The sequence below is a fragment of the Leopardus geoffroyi genome, chromosome E3 (assembly GCF_018350155.1).
Source record: "Leopardus geoffroyi isolate Oge1 chromosome E3, O.geoffroyi_Oge1_pat1.0, whole genome shotgun sequence".
NCBI lineage: Eukaryota > Metazoa > Chordata > Mammalia > Carnivora > Felidae > Leopardus > Leopardus geoffroyi.
In genome coordinates, this window is record NC_059340.1 from 8,544,932 (window position 1) to 8,567,059 (window position 22,128).

At 51.1% G+C, this 22,128-nt stretch overlaps 1 protein-coding gene across 10 annotated transcripts in view; it reads left to right on the plus strand.

The window, feature by feature from the left end:
- Positions 1 to 22,128, plus strand: part of CUX1 (cut like homeobox 1) — a 376,259-nt gene that overhangs the window by 117,950 nt on the left and 236,181 nt on the right. The gene's annotated exons all lie outside the window — the stretch shown is intronic.

The following is a 22,128-nucleotide window of genomic DNA, read 5'->3' on the forward strand; positions in this document are numbered from 1 at the left end:
ACATTTAAAAACGTTTATAGCATCTTGACATTACAGTGACATCCAAGTGGCATTTTTGTTGTATTTTATAAAAATACCAGCCCAGAGCAGATTGGAAATTTAAAAATCCCTGTCGTGGCCTCCCCCACAGATTGTGTCAGAGGCATTGGTCATTAATTAACCCCTGATCCCTGGTTGCATTTCACAGCAATAATTCATGTTGGGCAAGGCCGAATATTTTCTTTTTCTGCTGGGGAGTGGTCTGCAGGTATAGTCACCGAGGAAGGGGCTTCTGAGAGGAGAAGGCCGAGTCCCCAGAGGCAGACAGGGGCCCTTGGGAGAGACCGATGACCCCCAGTGGCTGGCAGCCTGGAGTGGGGGCCTCTCTGGGGGTGCTGGTGTCTTCTGAGCATATCTACCAGGACCTGACAATTCGGGACAGGCTCCGGTCTCGGGCCCCGGACGTTGCCTTTCACGTGTTGGCTGGGCATCCTCTGGCCTGCCTGCCTGCCTGCCTGCCTGCCACCCCCTCGAATTGCCTTCCACGATTTCCAGACCTTGATGGGGAGGGCGGGGGAACAGAGGCCCAGATTCCGCCTTCCCCCTCAGCCAGCCACCAGTTCCTGATTGGAGCTCCTGCCCGACCCTCGAATCTCTTGGGTCCTCTTTATGCCCAGTGCGTAGCGTGGGGGACGGCCACCTCCTGTTGGCCTGCCCTGCCCGCTCACAATGGCATTTCCACTTCTAAATGGTTAAAAGAAAACAAAAGAAGACAATGATAACGTAAGTTAGGAAATTCAAATGACAGTGTCCACAAATAAAGTCTTTTTTTTTTTTTTTTAATTGCAATAAAATGTACCTAACACAAAATTTACCACTTTAACCATTTTGAGTGTACAGGTTGGTGCATTAAGAACATTCATACCGTGTAATCGTCACCACCGTCCATCGTCCCATGCGAGACTCTGTAAATAAAGTTTTATTGGAACACAGCCATGCTCATTTGTTTACCTGCTGTCTGCGCCTCCTTTTCTGCTGCCAGGACAGAGCCGAGTAGTTGCAACAGAGACATATGGCCCGCAAAGCCCTTTCCAGAAAAAGTTTGCTGACCTCTGCCCTAGTGCCTATTATCTCGCACAGTTACCATAGCAACCACCTAACTGGTCTCCTTACCTACAGTTACATTTCTTTCCAATCTGCCCCTGGAGTGATCCCCCTAAGATGCACTTCGGTCAACGAACCTCCTCGATTAGAATCCTTTAGGGGCGTCGCATGGACCAATGCTGTGTTCCTGGGAGCACCAGCCCCAGAAAAACAACTCTAGCTATTAAAGGCCCTGAAAAGCCCTGCAGAAAAAAATCCTGCTGAACATCAATTAATTCAATATCTTCCTAAATTAATTGACTGTAAAATCATTATTTTCTTTTTCTCATCACCTGCGAGCATCCGATAGCAGGGGTGAGCAAACCTTCACTGTGAAGGGCCAGGTGGTAAAATACCGTGGGCTCCGTAGGTCGTGTGGTCTCTTTTGCAGCCACTTGGGTCTGTTGTAAAGTAGCCATAGACAATATGTAAATGGTGGGCATGTTCCAATAAAATTTTATTTTATTTTATTTTATTTTTTTAACACTTACCCGTTTTTGAGAGACAGAGCTCCAGCAGGGGAGGGCCACAGAGAGAGAGAGGGAGACACAGAATCCGAAGCAGGCTCCAGGCTCTGAGCTGTCGGCACAGAGCCCCACACAGTGCTCGAACTCACGAACCCCGAGATCGTGATCTGAGCCAAAGTCCGATTCTCAACAACTGAACCACCCAGGCGCCCCCCAATAAAATTTTACATAGAAAAATAAAACAGGCCATGGGCCAGATTTGCTGCGCTGACCCCTTGTTCTGTAGAACAGTGGTTCTCTTAGGGTGGTCCCAGACCAGCAGCCTCCCCTCACCTGAATACCGAATTGGAAACTCTGGGGGTGGCCCAGCAGTCTGTGTCTTAACCAGCCCCACCTGCCAGCTAAGTGAGAGCCCCTGTTACAGAAACACAGGACACACTTCAGGGAGCGTCTGCTTCAGGAACGAAGGCTAACATTAGCAGAGACCGGAGGCCCTCCGAGATCTGGCCTCTGACCAGCTTCCTGCCTGCATTTAGCAGACATTGCGCTCAGGCTGAACCACCCGTAGGTTCCTCGGCATTGCCATCCTGTTCCCGGCCTGTGCGCCTGCACAGGTGACCTTCTGTATGGACCAGCTCCCCTCCCTGGCTGCCACCTGCCTCTTCCCTCACTTCTGCTAGTCGTTTGTGACTTGGTTCAGGTAGTATCTGTCTCAGAAATCTGTTTGGAGGGGCGCCTGGGTGACTCAGTCGGTTGTGTCCGACTTTGGCTCAGGTCTTGATCTCGTGCTTCGTGGGTTCGAGCCCCGCATCGGGCTCTCTGCTCCCAGTGCAGAGCCTGCTTAGGATACTTTGTCCCCCACTCATTCTTTTTCAGCAATAAATAAAACTTTTTTTTTTTTTTTTTTTTTTTTTTAAATAGAACTCTGTCTGGAGCCTCCTGGCCTCCCTGCTAACCACCCCCCCCCGCCACCCGCAACCCCGCCTGTTGGGTTTTCCACCTCTGCACTTGTGTAGTTGCTGGTGTGGACTCCTCAGATGGGGCCATTTTACTCATCTCTGTGTTCCCAGCACGCGGGCACCGCGGAGATGTTTGCTGGGTGGTTAAATAAATGGGCAAACCCTGCACTTGGGGCACGATGCCCATTTCCAGCTGGGCCGCCTGGTCTCCATGTGTGAGGAGGTGGGAGGGTGGGGGCAGTGCCTCCGGGCTTCCTGGCTTCCTGCGGTTCTGGAAGGTGCAGTAGGGGCTCCCCAGTCATTTCCTCTTCCCCTCCCCCCACACCCCCCAGCTCACTGATTGATTGATGTTTGGAAATTGTGACCCATCTTGTTAGAGAAGGAAAAGGGAATTTTACCCTCCTTGTTCCCCCTCCCTTTCAAATAAGCGAGAAATAAACACGGCCGGCATCCCACTTGGTGCAATCCGAAACATTTTTAAATGCATTTCTGGTTTTCATAATTGGTAGCTTCTCGTCGAAGGGTGCTTATTAGGAGAAAAATCTTCCCGGTGTGTTCGCTGTCGGCCTCCTTGTCCGTGGAATCGTAAAGCGAGTTGGTGTGGGAATCGGCCCTCCCTCTTTTTTAAAGGTATTTGTGGCAATTCATGTGTCACCGGTGCGGTGTTAAAAGTTAAAGCCACTTCTCTTTTAGTAAGAAATGTGAGGTGTACCCCTGCCGCCTTCAGAGTTTCAAAATGAGTTCGCTGGGGGGTGAGCGATGATGTGTTGAGCTGGTTTATTAAATGTGAAAGAAGAAGATGTTCTAGGTTGACATCATGTACCAAATATAGGTAAGGCCTGGATCAGCTGGGCTCTCGGCCTGGGGCTCATCCCGGTGCCAAACAGTTGAATCTGGTGATGTCTGTTTTGTGTCACGACGGTGGCGACTGGAGGCGGGGGGGCGGGGGGCACCGCCCCGGCTCTCCGGAGTCTTCTCCTGGGAACCCCAAAAAAAGGCGTTGGCTCACTTCTCACGTAATAGTGGAGCTGGAGCTTGGCGTTGTGTGTCAGCCTTTGATTCTCTGCGTGTTCAGCACTTCGGGAGGGTTTTAGGCTCTTGCTTCCAGAAAACCGACCAATGAGGTCACCGTCTTTTCACATCCTAACTTCAGCGAAGGGTTGTTACGCTAGTTTTATCATCGCCATCCTTATTATTTGCCGGGCGTAACACTCGCCACCTTAGGTTCCTTTATGTGTTACCGAACGTAACGTGCCTGAAACGGCCTGACCGTGCAGGTGCCATGCTGTCACCCCTGGAGGGCGAGGCCGCTGCGGCCTAGAGGGACGCTGGGACACACTCACGGCTCCACGGCCCTCAGGCTTCCTGACGCCGGTGCCCGAGGTCTTCCCAAGTAAGAAACCCGTCACACAGAAGTAACTGCTGTGGGGAAGCTGTTTATTTAAAAAAAATTTTTTTTTTAATGTATATTTATTTTTGAGACAGAGAGAGACAGAGCATGAACGGGGGAGGGTCAGAGAGAGGGAGACACAGAATCCGAAACAGGCTCCAGGCTCCGAGCTGTCAGCCCAGAGCCCGACGCGGGGCTCAAACTCACGGACCGCGAGGTCATGACCTGAGCCGAAGTCGGCCGCTCAACCGACTGAGCCACCCAGGCACCCCGTGGGGAAGCTGTTTAAATGCAGGATTGGGGGAGGGGGTGGGCCTGGCTGTGCCGCTGCCACGAAGCCGAAGCCGTGAGGGAAAAGGAACGTGTCGCTTCTCAACGACGACAGTAGCAGATGTTCGCCACTTACCTTCGCCACGGGGAGCACTTTACATTTATTCCCTTCATGAGTATCTCCAACTGCCTCTGAGGCCAGCAGAGCAGCATACCTGTTTCACAGATGGGGAAACTGAGGCGCTCGCCCAGGCCTGCCACCTGCTGCTCACCTCCACAGCCTGGCGTCTCAGAGAACACGCAGTGGGGGCCCCTCTCCCACCCGGACACAGTCCCCATCCTTACTCCTGGGTCCCCTCTGGCCAGGGACAGACAGCTGGGTCAGCCTGCGGGGGAGGCCGAGGGAGCAGGGCCCCAGGCTCGGACCCTGAGGGTTTGCGCTGCCCACAGGAGGCCGACTGTGCTAGAGCCGAGAGTCACGGCTTAACCTCTCCCTAAAGCATCCGTTCCTTCTCCAGCCTTGTTTCTAGAGTCGAACAGAAAAGAGCAGCGTGGGAGGACGGGGAGTCCCCACTGCCACGTCCGCACCCCTCGCAGACGGGACAGAGCGCCCAGGCCACGTCTGACATGAGAATCGCGGTGTCCTGGTCGCCCCGCGCCCTCAGCGACGCCAGGCTTAGGTCATTTCCATTTCTGTATCAGGAACGGCCTTTTGCAGATAACTGGTTATATTTATCACCAGCTAACTTATCGGCATGTGATGCCAGATACTCTAGAGTTTGTAACCTGACTCGTGAAAGAATAGATAGTTCGTGACTCAGTGGGTTAAGTAGATCAGTTGGAGCAAATCGAGTTGGGGTATGGACTCAGCTTCTTCTGGAAAACTTTGTGGGATGGCCTTAAGAGGATTGTCAGACCTTTCTGAAGACAGTTCCCTTGAAAACGATACTCCACTGACCCACCAAACCTATTTTTTGAGACTCCGTCCTCAGAATTAGAAATGTGGCCCAAGCTTTATGAACAACAATGTTTGTTATAGTGTTATTTGTAACACTAATAAGCCGGGAACAGCCTCCTGTTTGGTGTAGGAGGTCGGTAAATTGTGTTAAAATCCGTTCATTGAAATGGATGTAACTGATGCTGTTTTTCCAAGAATATTTAATAATATGGAAAATGACCACGATCTAACCCAAAGCAAGAACTATAGAAGCTGCGTCACCTTAGTTTTATGAGAGAAAAATATGCAAAAATATAAACAGAACACGAGCACATGCAAATGCCCATTACATAAACACAAGGGCTGGTGCGCATAAGTACGTAGAAAAAAGAAGGGAAGAAAATAGTCTTCGCGGGGCTTATTTCTGGATGGTGTGAGATTGTTTGATTTCTAAAAAATTTCTTTGTGAGGCCTTTCTATATTTTTCAAATTTTCTATAGTGAGAACGTTATTACTTGATAATTTGAAAATAGTAAGAAAATGCTGAACTCTGCAACAAGAAAAGAGACTTTTTGGAAGGCTCTGGCATTTACGAAGCCATTTACCAGGCCTTGTTAAGTGGGAAATGGGTTAAGGCCAGGATCCTGGCCTGCCATTTACTCGTTCTCGTCCCCAAGAGAGTCACTGAACCTCTAAACCTCAGTGTCCTTGTCCGTAAAATGGGACACTTCTGACACCGTCCTTTGAAGTTGGTTGCCATGATTAGGTGGGACGAGGTGCTTGAGCCCCCGGGTGGCACACAGGTCCGGAACACCCGCTACAATTAACTCACACGATTGTTGTTGTGGTTAAAGTCGCAGCCTGGAGATGGGGGAATGGGGTGTGGTGTGACCGGGGCCTCCCTGAGAGCCAGCAGAGAGGGCCTGGGCTGAGGCCCGAGCCAGGTTCGAGGACACTGAGGAGGAGGAAGTATCTAGAGAACTTGGTTCAGTGGGAGGGATGATCAAAAGGGATCTGGGGTGGCACTGAGATTTTAACTGGGGCATCTGTCCAGCGGGGAACTTTTTTCACATCATAGGGAGATGATGCCTTTCCTTTAAGGAGAAAACAGACTTTTCCCCCTTTTTTCCAGTGTTCACCTCATCTGAGGGTGTGTGTGTGTGTGTGTGTGTGTGTGTGTGTGTGTGTGTGTGAGAGAGAGAGAGAGAGAAAGAGAGAGAGAGAGAGAGAGATGGGAAGGCGCGTGGTTACACCACGAGTTTTTGCCTGGCATCACCATTTCTGAGTTGTCTGTCTTTGGTCACCTCGGTCTGTTGGATATGCCTTTTTACCCCATCCCGTCGGAGAAGAATCCGATTCTCTTCTCCCAGGCGTCAAGCTTTTCCTCTCGTTCTTTCTAGGGCAGACCAGAGGGTGCTCCCGTTTGCCTGGGCACCGAGGGGTTCTTTCTGTTCTTTAGAGCAGCGTGAGGAAACCAGGGAGCCCAGGTCGAGCTCCCTAATTATTTCTGTTGAAACCGATTATACCGAGGGTGGAGGCACATTGCCTTTCATTTCTTTGTGTGCGTGTAGTCTTTTGCCCCCTCACAAGACGTGTATTCTTTGCTTTCTTGTTTGTTCCTGCTCGATTTGGGGAGGCTGCTGTTTTCATTGCTTAATTAATGGGGAAGTGTTCTGTTGAGGATTTTATCATGGGCCTGTTCTCTGTTTGAACATGGTACAACCTGTGGACCCTTTAAAACATAGTTATGTGCTTGACTCTTTATAGGGCAATAACTAGATTAATTCTGCAATGCTTTTCAGAATACCATTGTTCATTTTAAAAGAATAGGTTGGCTGTTTTAATAAGACGCGAATGTCATCAAGACGCCTTAAATTGGCATGCTTGCTTTATAATAGCATAGTCCCTTAAGATGAATTGTAGGGAACGTTTTATGGCTGCCGGGTTGTTCGAGGCGGCCCCGGCGACGTGCTGCTTCTGCCCTCAACCACAGTTACCGTGTTGACCCTAACGTTCTTTCCCATTCACGTTCACGAGCTTTTTTAGCCTATGGCGAGGTGTCTTGTGTTTGTCTTGCCCCACTCCACGTTTCGCTAATGAGATTCATTTTGTAAAAGGAGAATTGAAAATTAATTGGATGATTAATTGCAAGATTCTTATTCTTAACCAGGGGAAGTCGTAGATGTCCTGGCTTCCGATAAAATGCATAATAAGCCCTTGAAATACGTTTTTTATTTTTTAGTTTTTAATTTTTGAGGGAGCAAGAGAGAGCACAAGCTGGGGAGAGGAGCAGAAGGAGAGAGAGAGAGAGAGAGAGAGAGAGAGAGAGAGAGAGAGAACGATCCCGAATCAGTGGGGAAGCCCAACACGGGGCTTAATCCCACGACCCTGGGATCGTGATCTGAGCCGAAATTGAGTCGGACGCTCAACTGACTGAGCCACTCAGGCGCCCCTGTCTGTTATTTTTAAGAGCATGATCATGTAAAGAGAATTCAGTGAGCTGGACGATATTTTTTTTTTTTTCTGTGCATTTGCCACGACTCTAATTCCATCGTAGGGCAGACAGTGTGTTGTTGTAACAGAGCAGAGTGTATGGAGTCAGGAGATTCCCTCCACCCCGTGTCTGCTAAAGGTCCCTTATTTGTCAACCATTGTGCCCTGTGGAAAAAGGTGCGTTTGACCAGGGCCTTTCTGTGCAATGTAGACGGAGCCTTGGGAGTGGTTGGATGTAGGGGTGCGGGAGGAGGGATCAGGGGAGGGAGGAGGACTAGTGAGAGCCTTGCAAGATGCCACCAGGCAGAGCCACGCAGTAGACAGGCTGGCCTTCTGTTTCTGGGTGTTGATGTGGGAACCCTTGATCCGGAGGCAGGTCCCACGTCCGTGTCCCGTGTCACTTCTGGCAGTGTGACCGCGGGACAGTCGTTGAACCTCGAATCCTTGGTTTTTCACTGTCTGTAAAGTAGACATAAAAAGAACTCCCCTACAACATTGCTGCGAGGGTTGAACAAGCTTAACGCACATGAAAATGCTTTATAAGTTGTTAAACTAACTATAAATATTGCTCGTTATTGTTACAATCATTCTTCTGTTAAAATATCATTGGCCCAAGCCGTTTGGGAAGCCTTGCACGCCACAGCCCCACATGGAGATTTGCAGGGCATATTATTATCTGTTTGTTCGCTCCGTCACAATATTGATTAGTATTCAAACAACTAAAGCAGTATGTTTTAAAAAGCAGCCAGGAGCAGCCATTCTTTGACGTGTTCTACAGCCATCAAAAATTATGTTTGCAGAGAGAGTTTGTAATGTCTGGGCAGGCTTCAACAAAACAAGCAGCTTAGAAAGTCCATACAGCAGATTATTACAATTATAAAAGAAACAGGCAGAAGAGATGCACCGTTCTGTGCCGGAATGGGGAGTGAGTGCCTTGGGGGAGGAACTTAGAGTAATTTTTCTTCTTCTTCTTCTTTTTCCTCCTCCTCCTCCTCCTCCTCCTCCCCTTCTTCTTCTTCTTCTTCTTCTTCTTCTTCTTTTAAATGTTTGTTTATTTTTGAGAGAGAGTGTGAGCAGGGAAGGGGCAGAGAAAGAAGGAGACAGAGAATCCAAAACAGGCTCTGTGCTGACAGCAGAGAGCCCAACATGGGGCTCGAAACCCACGAACCGTGAGATCACGACGTGAGCCGAAGTCGGACGCTCAAGCAACCGACTGAGCCACCCAGGCGCCCCAAATTTTTCTTCTTCATTAATACTTTTCTATGCCTTAAGGGTATATTACCATGGCATATATTACTTCTGTAATCAGGAAACAAACGAATTAACAACAGCAGCCCTACGCTCTCCCCCCCAACAGCACACGGCTGGGAAATAGAAGTCCGAAGAACTGAAAGAACACACGTTGGTCTCATCTTGTTCATATTTTCCTGTATTCGTCTTGCCTGAAAAACCCCCGTTTCCATCTGGCAGTAAAAACTTAAATGTGACTGCACAGAAACGGCGGGAACGAAACCAAAATGTCCCTGAGCAGAGTCTCAAATTGCTCTGCCCTTTTGGGATCTCCCGTTTACGTTTTTTGATCATGAAATTTGATCTCGATTTCAGCTAAAGCTTATTGTGTATTCATCTAACATTTGCGCGTAGTGGATGTTTTTAGCAGCCCGCGGAGACCGAAGATAACAAATTGTCGTTTATCTTCTCTGTTGTCCTCGTGCGCCATGGATGCCGGTTCGCAGGCGCGTGGAAATGGATGTTTTCATGTGTGCCCCGTCATGCCTAAGAGGGTGGCACCAGCGTGCCGGATATTCTTTTCTGGGACAAGTGGATTTCTCCAGGGCTTTCAGGGTTCTGGGCTTCTTCCCTTCGTTACGAGGAATAGTCCTCTTACCATATTTATCAATCTCAGATTTCTGATTTGGCCCGAAAGCACTTGCTCTTTCGGTCTGGCTGTCATCTGTGCCTTTTTCCTGTGTTTGTGGTGTCCCCGTGTGCCCCTTCTGGGACTCTTGTCCTTGCCTGAGCTGTGGTCATCTGTGCCTTCTGGTTCTCTCTGCTGACACTTGCTCTGTGGTCGACCCTCCAGCGTCTCCGAAACCGTCCCCTCTCTCCCCTGTGTGTGGACAGCCGATATTTTGCTGCTAATCAGGTGGAGGAAGAATCATGTTGGTGAATCGTTCACCCATCCACGCGTTTGCTCGCCTGCTCGGTGCCTGTCCGAGATGGGGCTCCCACGCCGTGAGCCGGTGTGGACGTGGTGAACGAGACAGACCCAGATCCCGCCCCCTGTGTTGGACTCAGTAGTTCATCCCTGTGTCTGGGGATCGGCTTTCAGTCCTTCTTCTTTCCTCTTCTCTCTCTTGAGAGGGGGTTGTTGCTGGTTCGTGGGCTGGACCTCGGGCGGAGGGCATTACGTGGAAGAAAGGGGAAGTGCAGGGTTGGGGACGGAGCAGGAGACCTGAGTCTAGTCCCACTTGGGTCACTAACTTGCCGATTCCCCACTGATGGGCTAGTAACCACGGCAAAGCCAGTCCTTTATTACCAACTAGCACAGGCCCTTCCTGTAGTTTTACTGCCTCTTCTCACCTGTGGTGTAAGTTGGCCATTTTTGTCCCAATTCCACATGCAAAGGACTTGAAGTTCAGGGACACCCATGAAATGGTAGGGCAGGAATCTGGATCCAGGTTTGGGGACTGAGGACTACCGCCACCCCCCCCCCCCCCCCCCCCCCCCCCGCTCCAAACAGCCAATCGGCCCGAGGGATTATTTCCCTAAGTCTGTTCCAGATGGGTTGTAGATGGCATTCTTGGGAGAAAAGCCTTCGTGACCAGGTTGCTTTGGGCAACACCGCACTCCGAAGTTGCAGGCTCCGATGGCGCTAATCCTTCGCTTGGTGTTTTGTCCATTTGCCTAGAGGCCCGGGAAGCAGCACGGGGCCGTGGTTAAAGAGGGCAGGGGTGGGGAGCCAGACCCCCGGCTGTGGATTGTGGCCCCAGCACTTTCCTTAGGCAGCCACTTCCACTCACTGTCTTTGAAGACCTTGCCTCACTGGCTTGTTAGGAGAAGCAGCTGAGGTCACACAAGTGAAATACTCACACCAGGACCTGGCGTGTGTGTGTGTGTGTGTGTGTGTGTGTGTGTTCGCTGTTGTTCTCACTGCCATTGCTGTTGCTATCGGCTCAGGGTGTAGAATCGTGTGCAGAACACATACACCTTGTGAGAAGCCCAAGAAAGAGAAGGCTAGCTTGCTTTGTCCAGAGTTTCCCATACTCTTCTGTCCGCCTCCTCTTTTGATCAGGAGTTCTGGAAGCCACAACTCCCAGAGACACATGTTGGAAATCCTGTTTTAAGTGGTTTTGATGGTTTTGCACGGATCCCACATCAGCAAGCACACCTCAGTGCCTTCAGACCGTCCCCAGGCAGCGGAGTGTCGTGTTGGGGTTGGGAGGGGCCGTGGAGTCTGCCAGCCCACCCTGTCTGGTCACAGGCTCCACATGGAGGACAGTTTCATTTGGCCCAGAGCAGAGGACATCTCTTTCCTACAGGCCTGCAAATGAAATAGAAGAGATTGTGAAGCAAGCTTATCTCCACCAAATCACAGGGACTGGATTCATTTCCAAGGAGCAGGGGCGGGGGGTGGGTGCTTTCCCTTCCCAAAGTGTGTGTGTGTGTGTGTGTGTGTGTGTGTGTTAGCGCGTGCGTGTGTAGTTTATTGGTGTTGATGTATTTGTGTTGAATTTGATCGCGTGCACACATAGGGTTTAATGGTAGGCGTGTGCGCGTGCACACGGGTTGATGGTGATCATGGATTCTGGCAGAGCCCTGACCGCCTTCACCCTTTCACCTTTCGTTCTGTGTCAAGCCTGGCTCTGACATCGACGAACCTTTTTCTAGTCAAACGGAAGAGTCGTTCCTGTGTTTTTGCCGCGGCATGTGGTCAGGAATGGCAGGTCTTTGCGCGAGGAATTGTACCTCCCACAAATAGCGCATGGTTAGGGTTGCTTTGCCAACTCAGCTTTGCAGATGTTGCCAAAAAATATCCCAAGGAGCAAAGCTGTGACACCCCCCCAAACCTGCGCAGTAGCCTGAACTCATCAGCCTGGGTTGCGGGTTCAGGAAGACAGGCATCAGTGCGGTGCCCACAGTGATTACACAGTGGGCCCTGATGAGCTATCAATTATAAATGGAATCCACGCAGAATACAACTTCAGTGCATCACTAAGGTGACCTATCTAAAACAGATCTGTTGGGACATAATAAAAATGAGAGATTTAATCATGTCGTAAGCCGTCTCAGCGTTTTGAAGTATTAGCGGTCTCGCGTCTCTGGGGAGAGGATACCTCTGCATTCTTTAAGCAGGGAAGATACCAGATAATTCTTCTAGCTGTTAACGTGTTCACAAATCGGAATCATCCCTTTCAAAAGTGTCCTTCCGAGGCCGTGAACGAGGACCTGTCTGTGACCGTCACCGTGAGAGGTCAGGGAGGAAGCGGGTGTAACACCTGGTTTTCCTGGGATGTTCTGGGCATCCACGAGGACACAGACCAGGTCCCCATGAGCACACAGCGCCGCGCCGCCCTGACACGAGGAACCAGCTCGCCTGGGTTTGCACTCCGCTCCCACACTTTCACTGCACCGTGACTCGGGCACGTCACCGTGCCTTGGTGTCCCCATCTGAGAAAGGGAGGGACTGGGACACTGTTGCGAGCTTTCCGTGAGTTAACGCAGGTAAAGCATTTAGAAGAGAGGCTGGCACGGGGTAAGGGCAAGTAAAGCGTTGGTTACTGATGTGGTAGAGGCCAGACGAGGGAGCCGCGTAAAACCCCGGCAACCAGAGGACGCCCCGAGGATGTGCGGAAGACGTACCACCTGCCGCTGAGAGTTAGGGAGAAGCCAGAAGCCCGGGAAGCACCCCTGTGTCTGGAGCCATGCGGGCTAGTTCTTGTGGGCTCGCAGGGTCGTCTGTGCTGGGCACCAGGTGCACCGGGCCCAGAGCCGACCCCCGCTTTGGGAGCGCCACGGTGCTGGGCAGGGGGCAGACCTGAAGACAGGCATGTGGTTTTACGGCATGCTATTTTAGAAAACACAGCATATTCAAGGGGCGCTGGGTGGCTTAGTGGGTTAAGCCTCCGACTCTTGGTTTTGGCTCAGGTCACGATCTCAGGGTTCGTGAGTTCGAGCCCCGAGTCGGGCTCCATGTTGGCAGTATAGTATATAGTATATATATATACACATAAGTATTCTATTATGATGTAATGGGTGGCAGAATGGTATTAAAACCCCAAAATGAGAGACTAATTCCAGCTGGAGGATCTGAGGATGGTTTGAGTGGATCCAGAGAAACTTCTTCGCAGAAGGACAAGACCACAGACTCTTGCGTGAGCATCTCCTCTGTGCTGGCCTCATGCCAGGATGTCCCCACCCATCCAAGAGGCACTTAATAAGCCCATCCTGGCACCGATACCCAGCCCCACGACGTGGGGCCCAGCTGCCTTCAGAAAGGGACCGTTTGAATCTTTTTCCACTTAACACATTTGCGACTTAGCTAAGTGTCTTTTTCAAAGTCTAATAAAGCCTTAACAGCTTCTGAAACACCACAGTCTACCCGATACTAGTTGACAATTTGGATTCCGTCTCCAGTGGGAAAGATTCAAAACTGCGGGTTTTAGAAGCTTTTAAAAGCTTCTTGTTTGTGTAATGTTCATTGAGCACAATTCTTTTGCAAATAATGGTCTGCAAATGCTTTAAAGAAATAAACTCCACTTGCTTAGCTGGGGCACATATCTGTCGATGGTAAAACCACAAGCACACATTCTATTAGCTGAATTGTGTGTAATTAAGCCACATCCTCGGAATGATCCGCGCCATATGAAGGGACAATATGCGCAGCACACTTTCTGAAAAGATATGTAAAGGGTCCCCAGAAACAAATAATCAGAATTTATCCTAGACAAGTCATTTCCTCTCTCTGGACCTGTTTCCTCATCTGTAAAATGAGGTAGCAGGGCTGGGACAGCCACAAAATCCTTGGGGTAATGCAGTTCGAAAATTCTTCTGTTACTTGGGGTAACCGCACAGACGGTCCCGACTTACAGCGGCTCCACTTAGGATTTTTCCACTTTGCCAGCGTGATAACGCATTCAGGAGAAACCGTACTTTGAATGTTGAATTTCGGCCTTTCCTTCCCGGGCTGGCGGTGGAGCGCTTGGTGCCTCGCAGTGCTGGGCAGCGACAGCCACAGCCCCCAGCCAGCCAGCCAGCCACGCACCGCCGGCCCTCCTGTGCCCAGGCAGCCGCTCTGCTTCTCGCCTTCCGTGCGGCATCTGGTACCTTCCATGAGACGTTCAACGCTCCATTGGCCAGTAGGCTTTGTGCGAGGTGATTTTTGCTCAACTGCCGGCTATCGTAGGTGTCCCGAGCACGTTTAAGGTAGGCGAGGCTGCTACGCTCTGGTGCTTGGTAGGTTAAGTGTGTTAAATACGTTTTCCACTTAGGATATCTTCAACTTAACAATTTTATCAGGATGTAACCTCATGGTAAGTCCTTAAAGATTTGTAATGCCTTGGGGTTTTAGCCTCCCCCCCCCCACCCCCCACCCCCGTCTTCACATAAAAATTAAATGGTAGGTGATTCCCATATCAAATGACTATTGAAATATGAGAATCAAAAGACCAAGACCATGGTTCACACGGAACTCCTGGTCAACCCTGTCCAGGCTTGCCATTGCTTTTTAAGTGGCTCCGAACCCTGGACACATGGGTGGTGAGGGCACAGGAGGAGCACCTAGAACCTTTCGGCCCTTTCCCGGATATCCCTACGGTCCGAGCGGGAGGCAGAGGTGTGGAGGAGCAGATCCGGAGGCTGACCTCGGCTCTGCAGCTCACCGGCTCTGTGGCCTTGACCCCCTGTCATCCCCCTTCCGTTCTCGGTCAAGAGGACTGTCCCGGCCACCACGGTGGCCGTGAGCACCCGGCAGCTGGCGGCCCTCGGTCCCCTAAGGAAGGCACACCACGTGGACTGAGTACAATCCGGATTTCCCTGAGCCTGAGAAACGGAAAGCTGGAGCTCAGATGAGGGACCTGGAGTTGTTTTGGAAACAAAAGTGACCAGCTCCTACTTTCTGAAATTTCACCTCCATTTTTACACAAGTGGAATCCTCACAATAAAGCAAAATCTGATGCCAGGTTGGTCCTGGATTCTCGGCCGAATTTCCTGCATTTTCAGCGTGAGGGTTTATAGAATCATCTGCTTTCAGTGGTTGAAAGGAACTTAAGATGTACCAGCTATTTCGAAGTTGTGAAGCAGAGACTAAAATAGTTGGAAGTTGAATTTTAAGCCTCTTTTGGCCGGATCAAAGAAACCCAAACTTCTAAAAATACCAAATTAGCTTTTTAAGCATAGTTTCTATCTTTAGTTGGAAAATGTGTGCAGTGTATGCTCCTGGAGCCTACTTAAATGTATCCATTGAAATGAGCATTTACCTTGGAAAATGAGGTGTTTGGCCTGGGCTCATACTGAAGTCCTTTTCTCTGCCCCCGACGTCCCTGGCCCCCCGAGTCAGGATTCCACGGTATAGACGGGCCTCTCGCCTTTGCCTTAGTTCATCCCTGTCCTCTCGCCGGAGTTGGTCGTGGGATCGATCATACTTTTGAAAACCTCCATGAGCAGACGTGGGAAAGAACTTTCAGTTTACGTGCCATAAATTAAAATGGATGTTCCTGCTGGGGCATAATCTGAAGCATTTGTATTTGGGTTTCAAATGTGTTCCGTGATGCTCTTAGCAGCAGATTGGCCTTTGTCATCGCTGTGCTTGTCCAGATTCAAGTTTGTCTTTATTTTCCCAAACCAGCCTGGACTGGCCGTTGCAGAAAATGGCCCAGAATCCTGTTGAGTGATGGGGGCCAGGGGGCCTGGGCTAGAAAACATGGGGCAGAGTGTTCACAAGAAGTGGACTTGACTTTCAGCACTTCTATTACAGATGCTTTGGAGACCAGGCGTTTTTGCCATACCTAGTTGGCCATGGCCGTGGGGCCTGACCTGTGGTCACTGAGGGAAACACTCGCTCACATACAGCCAGATGGGGGCACAGGAGCATCGGCTAGGGGCTATGTTCCCAGGAACGCGGAGCCTGATCTCCAAGAGTGGGACGTGGTCTCCCCAGGCCTCTGCCGAGCATCTCGAGCTTTCGCGTTCCCGGTCCAGACCGGCCCTTGGGTCAGCTGACCTCCTTGGGGCTGTCTGGGGACTTGGGGTGGGATCTCCACCAGTTTTGCCTTGTTTGGAGGAGAGAGGATCCGGGAGGAGGGGCAGTGAAAAAACGGGAGTTTTCTGAAGCACCTGCTTTGTGCCAGGCACCAGGCTGAGCACGTGCATGCATGTCAGCCAATTAAACGCTCACGACAACCGTGGAAAGATCCTTTCCCCCTTTTGCATCTGAGGAGAGGGTGAGGCTCAGAGAGGGCCCTGGCCTCCCAAGGTGGTGGGGCTGGTAAGCAGTAGAGCTGATACTGAGCCCCGGCTCATCTGACCCTACAACCATGCTTTTGCCACGACGCTATTCCCGTCCCGATCGCGTTCTGTCTGCTTTCAAAAAGATTTCACAGAGAGAACGAACAAGGCGGCGGGGCTGGGAGCGAGTGGGGAAGGAAGAAGAAACAAAGGGAGGGGAAAACAGTGATGGGGCCCAAAGCTGGGTAACCATCCAGTTCTGGTTCCAGGCCTCGTATGCTTCATAGCGGCGAGAAGCGGTCCCTACTTGAGCTTCCTAGCATCCAGTGCAAAGAGGGCGACCAGATGGGTCACGTGACTCCTACTATCCATGAGCTAAAAACGGAGTATTTGTGTGGGAAGAGCACAGCTCCTCTGGTACTGGTTTGTGTCTGGATTTACGAGGTGTGGGAGACACGTTCTGATTTTAGATGCAGGGCAAATGTGGCGTAGAAAATCGTGATCGTTAGAAACAGAGAACTCTGCCTGTCTGAAGGTTCTTGGTTCCCTCTTCTTAGGTACATACTGTTTTGGGACAGGGAGGTTTATGAGAATTTTCTTGGCTACCGATAAGAGCATCTGATGCTGTCTGGGTGAAGATCGGGGTGGGGGTGGGGGCTGTCTCACGGAGCCCACGCCACAAACAGCCTGGAAGAGGGCGGAGCCCCTCGGAGCCGGCGCCCGGGAGTCCTCCGACCCTCGCGCATGTGCACATCCTGGCTCTCCCTGGACTTCGGCTCTGCCGGCGACCTGCTTCGGCTGCGTTCGCGCGGTGGAACGATGCCCTCGGCGCATCCTGTGTACCCGTGACCTTGCGTTGAGCCGCCAAGACGGGGAGAGGCTCCCTTGCTCCTCACAGCCCTTAGTTTCGTTTCTAGAACTTCAGGGCAGGACCCTGACCCAGCGCGGGGCCGCCGTCTCCTTCAGCCCGGTGTGCACCGGCCCCCATTGGGCGTCGGGAGCCCGTTCCCTTCTCCACATGCGGAGATGCGGCCTCACGCCTTCAAGGAGTCATGACTTCCTGTCATGACTCCACTGACCCGGACAGCGTTCTCATCAGTGACCGTAGGGTGACAAGCTCTGGATCTCATGACTGACCAATGTAACCAGCTACCGCCTTCCTTTATTTGATTCTAAAACTGATACCGGGGCGTTAGAGGATTGCTCTTCAGGCAGCTGAAGTCCCTGCTTGTGCGCCTGGGGCGTGATTCAGGAGGGAAGGAGGAGATTCCTCCTCTGTCCTTGTCCAGGCGCTCAGGCCGGTGGAGCGTTTCTGGGTGTCCGCACAGCTGGGCCTGCTTCCCCCAGCCGGGTGCCTTCGGGTTTCCTGTGTGGCCTCAAGTCGCCTCGTAACCTTCCCCGCTCCGTGTCCCCGGCCCCCAGGTGACATCGGCTCCCGCCCGTGGCTCTGCGGCCCGGGCAGGACACATCTCCTGCTCTTGGCCCAGCCCCTGGAAGGCACTCGTTTCCTAGGAGAGGCTGGCCTCAACCCCGACAAGCCAGTGCCAGGACGCGGTCTGCTGATTGGAACATTGGGGGCCGCACGAGTCCCCTACCTTTCGCTTTGACCGTTTGGATTAGGTTTGCTAGACACACCCACAGGAAGCAAGCTCACTTCGTTAAGTGCACACTCACCCAGTGTCCCCAAACTGACCATGTCCTTGTCATCAGCACCCAGAGCAGGAATGTTACCAGCACCCACAGAAGCCCGTGGAATTGGAAAAAGGTTTACAGGAAGGAGGAAAGCGAAACGGTCTTCCCAGACTCCCTTATGGGACAGGCTCTGGCACACTTTTCCCCTGGCCCCAAACCCTCATTTGGAAGATTAGGAATCCGACCCGGAAGGGATGAGTGGCTTGACCAGAGGCCGGGGCCACGGAACCAGCTCTCCCAAAATCTCAGTTCAGTGCTCTTTTCCGTAAACCACAGTGGTGAGCGTTTTTCAATTCTCTCTTCATCTCTTATAGATTGTTAGGAGATGAAATGCCATATTAATATTTTCAAAAGTTCTCAAGAAATTTGAAGTGCGGTATAATGATTAAGATAGAAACTAGGAAACGAGAGCTTTTAATCCCAGCTTACAGGAAATTCTAACTAGTAGGAAATCTAATTCAGGCCGTCCTGGGAAACATCACACGCTCTGAGATGAAAGTCAGCTAAATTGGGATCTAATTCTATAATCTAAATATAGATGTAGATATATTACAGGTTGGCCTTTTCAGCTCGGGAGAGGATCATTCACTTTAAAAAGTGCCTTTTGTGTCAGGAGAGCTGGTGGCCGTGGTGACAGCTCAGAAGGGCAAGGAGGGGCTTTTGCTATTTTATTTCTCAGTCTTTCTTAAATCGTATAATAAGAATGCATTTGTACATTACGTGTGTAATACACAAATGGAAAGGACAGGAGGGAAGAGGGAGTGTTTTCAGGTCCTGGGGTTCAGCCACCAAGAGGGAGCGTTTTGGGGCGTGGACGGGGGAAGTTTTCGAGTGGCGCTTGCCTTTCCTGCCGTGGTGACCGTGGCAGATGAAGGTGGTCAGCTGCCCCCGATCCGTGGGACACAGAGACCCTCCTGAAGTCAACTAGCTGTTAGCCATTGTGTGGCAGGGGCTCTTTTATTTACAAAATGTTCTATCACAAAATTAACATGCTCATAAACATGAAACCACTTGCAGATTCGCGTAACCTAAGAAAAAGGTAAAGTCCCCTCTCTGTCCCATGTTTCTGAGGTCACCACTATTAATTACATAGCATGTGCCTATTTATTTTGATGGTTGTTTTCCCCTATTTGAACATAAAGACCAGGATCTTCTCTTTTGTTCACAAGGTCACTCAGGCACCGGGAAGAGCGTGTTGCACGCAGTAGGTGGCACATAAATGTCCGTGGGACAAGTCCATGCTGCGGCGGGCATCTTTGTACATGAGCCCTTGACCCTTGGTGCAGGAACTGCTTGCGGATGGATTTACTTAGGTGCGAAATCACTGGGCCGTAAGATTCGCATGTGGTTTCCTTTTGCTGGTTCTCTCAGTCACCAAAATGGCATCCCCTCAGTTGTCACTCCTCACCAGGTCACAGAAGAGACAGTGGGACTGTCCTTTTCCTCACACCCCACCAGTACTGGCCATGTGCCTGCTGCTACGTCTTCCACGAGTAAAAAATATATATATATTGCTTCAAGTTCACATTTCATCAGTCAGCAGTCAGGTTGGTCCTTTGGCGTGTCTCAGCCCGTGGCGTCTCTCGTGTAAACTGCCTCTTGACCTTCGTTGCCCATTTTTCTCGCGAGTTGCTTGCTTTGTCTTGGTTCTCACTGGCTTTCAGAGTGAATGGTATTTAATTCTTCGTCTCTTATGTATTACAGACATTTCCCCCCAATCTATCATTTGCCTTGTAAATATAAACATTTTTTTATGATATTCTCTTACAGCAATGGAAGAGTTCTGGTTTTTCGTTGGGTTTTTTTTTTTTTTTTTTTCCCCCAAGTCGGAGAGCGAATTTTCCCAGTGCAGTATTCTTTTAAATACTCTGAATCAAAGAGAAGAAAGGTTGGTCTCTGAGAGATGGGGATTGGGAGCCAAAAATATGCAGAGCAATTTTAATTTAAAAACCCAGACGGGAGCAGGCGTTTGAAATGAATTTCCCCTAAAAGCCAAAACTTGTAGAAATGATAGCCCGAGGGCTTTCCAGAGAGCTGTAATGAGCATTCCTGCGATCAGCCTTGACTCTTTCCCTTACTCTTTCCGGGCAGCCACCAAGGAGCTGAGGACTAGTGTGAACGTGGCGGCGTTGTGGCATTTAGGACGGTGGCGTGATCACACGGGCCGACACGCTCTAAACTGGCGTCGGTCCGTCTGCCGCGCCTCATCACGCCCGAGGTGTGCGCATCCCGCGTCCCGCTTTGTACACCTGTCCCGCGCATCACAGTTCGGAGGAAACAGAAGTCACCGTAACTCACATTACAGAGAATTGTTTAAATTAGCCTCGGCTCCCTTGAGTGGATACCGAAACTAGAATTTGAATACGCTTTTCCTTTCTTGCTTTTCACTTCCCCTTAACCCACGCAGCTCAGACCCTACAGCCACCTTCCCCTGGGCCACGGGGCCCCGTGAGAGGGGCACCCTGGGCCTCGCTCACTGAGCCACGGCCGGTGCCAGCCCAGCACCTGCCCCAGGCTGTGCCCTGCCGTTCCTTCCCCTGCCCCCGCCCTGGCCCCGGGAGTCCCCAGTGCTCACACCCCAGGCTCAGATCCTTATCCTGTGACACTGGCACACGTTGTCTCGCATATTGTTTCCCTTTTCTGCCTGTCTACGCAGACAGGCTGGAACGTTAGTCCCAGGAGAGCAAAGGGACCCTTTATGGTCATTTCACGGCTGCACCTCCAGCCCCCAGCACAGAGCCTGGGATGTAATAGGTGCTCAGTAAATACCAGCGGACTACCTGGCTAGATCTTCTGGTGGGGGGAATAATGACTGATGATTACAAGTTACAGAGGGGCTATCCGCCCTTTCCCATAAAGCCGGGAGTGCCCATTTAATTGCAGAGGGACTTAGCTCCTGGACAAGCCGTACAGATGTAAGCTCTCAGAGGAGGAGTGCTTTTACTACGCAGAAAATGTTCCAGGTGATGAGTGGAGAGACACCGGCGTGCCCTAGCCTGTGAGGCTGGAAAATTGGGTTCTGGGCTGGAGGAGCAGGCGGGGGCCCCCTGGGGCAGGCCGGTGTCTAGGGCCCCTGGAGAGAAGAGGGGCTTGACGGGGAGACCCCGGGGGCTTTCCCCCTGAGCAGGTTATCTCACACAGAGGCAGAACCAAGTTTGAATTTGGTAGTGCTTAGAAGTTTGAATGTTTGGCAGAAGCCCGAGTTCACGCAATAGCGTGAGAAATTGATGTTATTGGATTTTGAATTGCAGTCAGATAAGCCTTATAATTAATTATCAGTGTACTATTATAAATCAAGTGTTGGGTTAAAAGGATCACGTCTAAGGTCTCGCCCATAGAATAACAACTCAGAAACAGCTCCAAAGAGAAGATTCCTCGGGATTGACTCCCCAGTGGTCCTTAATCAGCCTGTGTGTTTGGGCAAGATTGTCCCCCGTCACTGGGCCCCGGTTTCTTATGTCCTCACTCATTGTGTTCATTCAGCCAGTGTGTTTTGGGCAGTCTGTGGATGCCAGGCCCAGTGGGAGGTGCGGGAGTGCGGTGCGCAGGGACTCACCGGCTGAATGGAGGGGCTTTGGTCCAGCCCTAAGCTCGTGAAGCAGGGACCCACAGGGGCGCTCCAGGCCGAGGGTGGTGTGATTAACATCGCGATAAAAAAAGGGCTTCTATCCTGCTGCCTCTCAAGAATACAAGACCTTACAGAGTAAGCACTTGTGTGTTAGCAGATCAGACCGGTTCTCTGCCTGGCACTGGAGCAGAGCAAGTGGTAGTTTGGTTCCTGGGCCCTGAGACTTTGGCTTCTCCCCTCTTCTGACCCGAGGGACAGCTGCTGTGGTGTTGATGGCCTCCCTGTGCCCTTCGTCAGCTCTTCACTGTGTACGTTGCCCTGCCAGCCAGTCCTCAGGGTTAACTCTGTGGTCCGGGAGGTCCCGGGAGCCACAGCTCCCTGCATCGTTCAGGGCTTTCTCCCCAAGATGAGTGCACTGGTCCTTTCTCTTCTCTCTCCTAATCCAGCCTTTGGATACAATTTTCTCGGTACTTAAACCCCAGAGTTTTTGTTTTCTGATTTTGAGCCACCAAGTTATATTCTGTGTCTTGGAATTTTGAAAATAAACAGAAAAATAACGTGTGAACGGCCGGCTTGGCCTAGGGGGCGCTACAGACACCCCTCACTTGCTCCAGGAGCTGAGCAACGGTAGGTCTGTGGCGCGAACACTTCCCTGCTCCTTTTTGGGACTCCTGACCCGGCACTATGGCCCCCGGCCCCCCTCCCTTACTCGGCTGTATTTTCTCCATTGCATTTAACTGTCTCCCGACACATCATCTATCTGTTCGACACCTATGTTTCCCCAT